Below are 6252 nucleotides of genomic sequence, written 5' to 3'. Positions count from 1 at the left end.
ACCACTGATGTGTTTTGAGCATTCTAACACTTCCTAAGTGTACATGCAACCCTAATAACCTTGAATCTATGTTTTCTCTATATACATGCAAATTTATTTTTCAAGGTTATTTCCTAACTAGCATGGCATGGGGAATATATGAAACATAAAAACTAGTAGAAATACATACCTTGTTGTTGTTTGGATTCCTTCAAGACTTTGTGAGCCTAGCACCCCAAATGTTGTGCCTCAAATGCTTCACACAACACCACAAAAACTTGGAATAACTTGAGAGAATACTTCTAGCACTTATAATCGGTTATGCTCTCTCTAGTAACCTTACTAGGTCCGATTTCACTAGCCAAAGGGTTCCTTTTATAGTGGTGTCACAATTAGGGTTTCATTAAGAAGACCCATAATTGTCATGACTCTTCATTTCTCATGAACCATGGGTTTGTAACTCCCATGGACTATCCATGGAGCTCCAAATGGTTACATCCATAACCCATAAACCATGGATCATTAATCCACCATAAAAGAATTGATGATTGTCATAATCAACCCTATCTATTTAGTTAGTGTCACTTTGATCACCAAACTAATACTAGATTAATACTTGATCAATACTAATTAAATAACACTATTATTAATATATTAGAACTTATAATATATTAATAATCTTAGGTGCCATATTCTCTCATTTAGTCTATCCAAGTATTGCAATGCCATGCAACCCAAATGGACCATGCCGGGTCGGATCAAGTACATACCAAATAAAGTTATGGACTTAGACATTATATCCAACACTTGATTGTCCACAGATACAGACTTGTAACACATCTCGTACCTCAGAAGATACTCATGTTAAGCTGGATACGTTTGGAACTCCGTTTTTTGATCCCATGTTGTTTAGGAGCCTTGCTAGGGCTCTTCAGTACCTCACGTTCACTCGACCAAACATAGCCTTCACAGTTCAGTAGATATGTCTATTCATGCATGATCCCCGAGAGACACATCTTCATTCTCTCAAATGCATTTTGTGTTACCTCCGAGGTACTGTTGATCATGGTATTCAGCTACATGTCTCCCCCACTCGCAATCTCGTTACTTACTTTGATGCAGATTGTGGGGTTGTCGTGCTACACGTCACTCTAAATTCGGTTATTATGTTTTCTTAGGAAGCAACATTATATATATTGGTTGTCAAAATGCCAGGCAATCATCTCTCGCTCGAATGTTGAAGTTGAATATCGAGGTGTGGCTTACACTGTTGCTGAAACATCATGGCCTCATAATCTTCTTAGAGAACTTCATTTTTCGCCTTCTAAAGCCACGGTTGTCTACTGTGATAATATGAGTGTTGTGTAGATGTCTACAAATCCTTTTCAACACCAATGCACCAAACATATTGAGATTGATATTCACTTTGTCCGTAACAAAGTCGTCATTGGAGATATTCACGTTTCACATGTCCCCACTACATCTTAGTATGATGACATCTTCACCAAAGGCCTCCCTTCTACTTTGTTTATTGACTTCAGATCCAGTCTAAACGTCCGATTTCTTCCTCCTGTTACGATCGAGGAGAGGATGTTAGTATATATTTATGTATAGGTTAGCCCATTGATAGTCCAAGGCTTTTTGTATTTACTCTTTATGTATGTGTATATATTGGCATATGTTAATGAAAGATACATATGAGTTTGATAATGTTAATAAATAAAGGAAGTTTTTGCACAATATCAATGGTATAAAAATTAAGACTCGTGAAAATCATATTGTCAATCATCAAAAAAGACAAAGTATAAGGAACTCAAGAAAATCAGGCTGTGAGATTGTTTACTCTATATACGGAATGGAGAAAGGTCTATTCAAAACATCTAAACATATATATATATATATATATATATATATATATATATATATATATATATATATATATATATATATATATATATATATATATATATATATATATATATATATATATATATATATGAGCTCAAAATTTATAGATTTTCTAATTTGATGATGATGAAGACTAGAAATTAGATATGGTGACTATTCATGAAGCTAGATTTAAAGATGAAGAGTATCCATCCTGGAAACTCCTTTTGCATTGTATTTTTTGAGCATCCTCTAAGAACGTACACATATTCCATACTCTGCATTGTTATTTTATGCTTTTAGTTCCATTTTGATTTTTTGCACACCCCTAATAATTAGCAAATGGATAAGGAAGTGGTAAGGATCTTTTCATTCAAACGTCAACATACAATGATATTTATACAAGATATATACAAGCACATGATCCTAAACTACCAAAAGTCCTTTTAAGTTATATATGACGACTGGTTAATTAAATTTGTAGGCTAAAACTCTTATAACATAATATCTAATTCTTTGTTTTTTTATTTAAGCCCAATAACGGTCACTTACCATACAATTCAAAGAATAAACACTAATATATTTCTTTCCATATTTTCCCAAACCATTAATTGAATGAACCTAATCCGTATTTTTAGGATGTTACATTATTGAACGAAAATGAGAGTTCCAATTACCCCATGACTTGTATGCGGCGACCTATTACTAGAATCTTCGATTTAGATGGAGTTCACAATGTTTTCAAGTATCTCGTGAAGAATCAAGAGAGATGAAAGATGTTGAATTGAATTTGGATGATGACTTTGATAGTGAAAAAACATACAATAATGAGATGATATCCGTATTATTTTATTTGGATAAATTTTAAGACTTACAATATTTTAGTCTTTAGGTTGATTGACATTAGTTATCCCTATTTCAGTTTATTTGCACTTTTATATTGTTTTTTACGATTTATATAATATTTTATAGGACTAATATCACTAAAGTCCCATGTTTTTGGCACTAAATTGAGAAAAGCCCTGAATTTAATTTTTTGTTGACTGTGGACATGAGATTTTCGTGGAATTATGGCAAAAGGGAAAAGGTGCTGGTTTCACCAGTTTCAACAGGTTACAAAACTTAGTCGAATGTTGGAGGTAGTTGTTAGCTAGGTTTTTTTTTTCATTCGTCTCTCCAACGTCAAACCAAAAAAAGATGGTAAGCTCCTCCAACATGCACACACAAGGGTACAGAGAATAGGCTTTAAGGAATTGTTGGTCTGAAGATTTGACATGCGAGTGACCGAGTGTGATAAACCTGCAACATTCTCGATCTCCAAAATTGTCAATAATCCATGGAGGAAATTCAGGGGGTGTCCAAACTATTAAATAATATCAAGTTTCCTACTTATTTTTGTGGTCTTGTTGAACCAGTATGAAGAAGTGGTTGTCGTGCAGGACTCCAAAAAAATGCGAATTTTTTTATGGCTTGATCCACCACTGCCAAACACATACTACAAGGAAACGATGTGGAAGTTCCATATGAATTTGGAGGAGGCTAAGAATAATAAAGCATTTGAAATGGAGATTTTGAAGCTTTCGAAGGAGGCCAAAAACAACAAAGCAATTCAAGTAGATATTTTAAACATGTTGAAAGTGGTGCTACTTATGATGGTCATGCTTTTGGTGGTGGTGATTCTGATTAGGTTTATGGTACACAATGTTGCGGTTAGAGCATTGTGACGTTGTAGGCTTTAGTTAGGTTCAGGTGGAATGAAGGTAGTAGTTTAGGTGTAAGGGTATTTTTTTCAAGTTAGACAGTAAGTTGATGCATGTGTTAGGCATGGTAATATTTTGGTATTGTAAGAGATGACAATGATAACAACTTATTATGTCTTAATGATAACAATGTATTAAGTCCTTTAATATATACATATGTATAAGAATAACCAAATCTTGAAAATTTAATAGCAACCTACTTACCAAACTAAACAAAACATGGAAGGTAACAACAATTATAGTGATCAAGGCATATATATTGATAACTTAACAATCATACCATGTCGTTTACAAAGCTTCCCAAATATCAATGTCAGTTAACAGCCCCAAAAGGGGAATGTACTTTACAAAGCTTCCCACAAACCACTACCATACCATGTAACCTAATTAGAACCAAACTTCCAATTCTACCAAACATTATGGACAGGAATTGGAAGCTTGCTACCAAAAAACAAGTGTACCAAAAGTATATGTTTACAAAAAGGGCAACCTATTTACTAATGCCCATTCTACCCATTCATTCCTTAAATACAACTTCTTAATCTAAAATCCAAGGGATTTTGGAAGAACCACCACCATCAGCATCTTCGACTATTTTCATGAACTTCAGTTTCCTAATTCTTTCAGAGGGAGTCCTCTTTTTCTCCAAATGGAAATCGTAAGAACCAGGACCCAAGGGTATCACTCTTGATCCAACCTCTCTCTCTTCAAATTCTTCTTCCTCAACCTCTATGCCTTCAACTCCTTCTTCCTCAACTTCTTCTTCCTCAGCCTCTCTTTCTTCAATCTCTCTTTCCTAAACATCTCATTTCTGAACATCTCTTTTATCAACATTTGTTTCCTCAACTTCTCCATAAACCTACAATATAGCAGGCTAGTTAGTAAAGCTACGATATGAAAGCCAAAACTAATGTAACAACGCATACCTCTTTCATAGCAACCACTGCATCGACATGTGTATATCCAGAAAACAACAACTCCTTCAATTTCTTCTTCCTTAGCCTCTCTTTCTTCAATCTCTCTTTCCTAAACATCTCTTTCATCAACATTTGTTTCCTCAACTTCTCTATAAACCTACAATATGGCAGGCTAGTTAGTAAAGCTACAATATGAAAGCCAAAACTAATGTAACAACACATACCTCTTTCATAGCAACCACTGCATCAGCATGTGTACACCCTGACAGCAACAACTCCTTTAAAGTAACTCTTTCGTTCACCTTCACCTACTTGTCATTCTCTTGTTCATGAACATCCTCATTTGCTAGACTCATACGTTGCTTACCATTAATGTAACATCCCCTCTGGCACGTATCACAATATTGTCCACTTTGGGCCACTCGGCACGAGGACTTCCGAGGGGGTCAACCATCTCGGTACTACTCCCACCTGAGCACGCTTAACTGCGGAGTTCTTATGGGATCTACTACCCTCACGGATTTAAAACGCGTTGTGACAAGGAAGGTATCCACACCCTTTATAAGGGGTGTGGATACCTTCCTTAACACAACACGTTTTAAAGTAGTGAGGGCAGCAGATCCTATAAGAACTCTGCAGTTAAGTGTGCTCGGGCGAGAGTAGTACCGGGATGGGTGACCCCCTGGGAAGTCCTGGTGCCGAGTGGCCCAAAGTGGACAATATTGTGATACGTTCCAGAGGGGATATTATGAATGGTATTAGAGCTGGCACACAGGTCGATGTGTTCGACGGGGACGTCGAACCCTATAATGGGGGGTGAAGGTGGGTTGCACCTAATCCTATATCGGCTTGTAAGGAGAACAAAACATTTCCTTATAAGGGGTGAGGATACCTTCCTTACCACAACGTGTTTTAAAGCCATAAGGGTAGCAGATCCTATAAGAACACTGCTAACGAAACATTTCCTTATAAGGGGTGTGGATACCTTCCTTGACACAACACATTTTAAAGTTGTAAGGGTAGTAGCAGATCCTATAAGAACACTGCAGTTAAGCAGAGAACGAAACATTTTCTTATAAGAGGTGTAGATACCTTCCTTGCCACAACGCGTTTTAAAGCCGTAAGGGTAGCAGATCCTATAAGAACGTTGCTAACGAAACATTTCCTTATAAGGGGTGTGGATAGATTCCTTGACACAATGCACTTTAAATTCGTAAGAGTAGTAACAGATCCTATAAGAACGCTGCAATTAAGCGTGCTCGGTCAGGAGTAGTACCGGGATGGGTGACCCCTTGGGAAGTCCTCGTGTCGAGTAGCCCAAAGCGGACAATATTGTGATACGTTCTAGAGAGGGATGTTACAAATGGTATAATATCTAGGGCACGAGTCGATGTGTTCGACGGGGACGTCGAAACCTATAATGGGGAGTGAAGGCGGCCAAGTTAGCTGCACCTGATCCCACATCGGATGGGAAGGAGAACTAAGCATTCCTTAAAAAGGGGTGTGGATACCTTCTCTGTCACAACGCCTTTTAAAGGCGTGAGGGCAGTAGATCCCATAATAACTATGCAGTTAAGTGCGCCCGGGCGAGAACAATTCAGGGATGGGTGACCCCCTGGGAAGTTTTTGCGTCGGGAGCCCAAAGCGGACAATATTGTGATATGTGCCAGAGGGGGATTGATGCAGCGCAAAAAAACAACACAAAGATA

Source organism: Lactuca sativa, chromosome 5 (genome assembly GCF_002870075.4).
Source record: "Lactuca sativa cultivar Salinas chromosome 5, Lsat_Salinas_v11, whole genome shotgun sequence".
Taxonomy (NCBI): Eukaryota; Viridiplantae; Streptophyta; class Magnoliopsida; order Asterales; family Asteraceae; genus Lactuca; species Lactuca sativa.
This window is presented reverse-complemented; position numbering follows the sequence as displayed.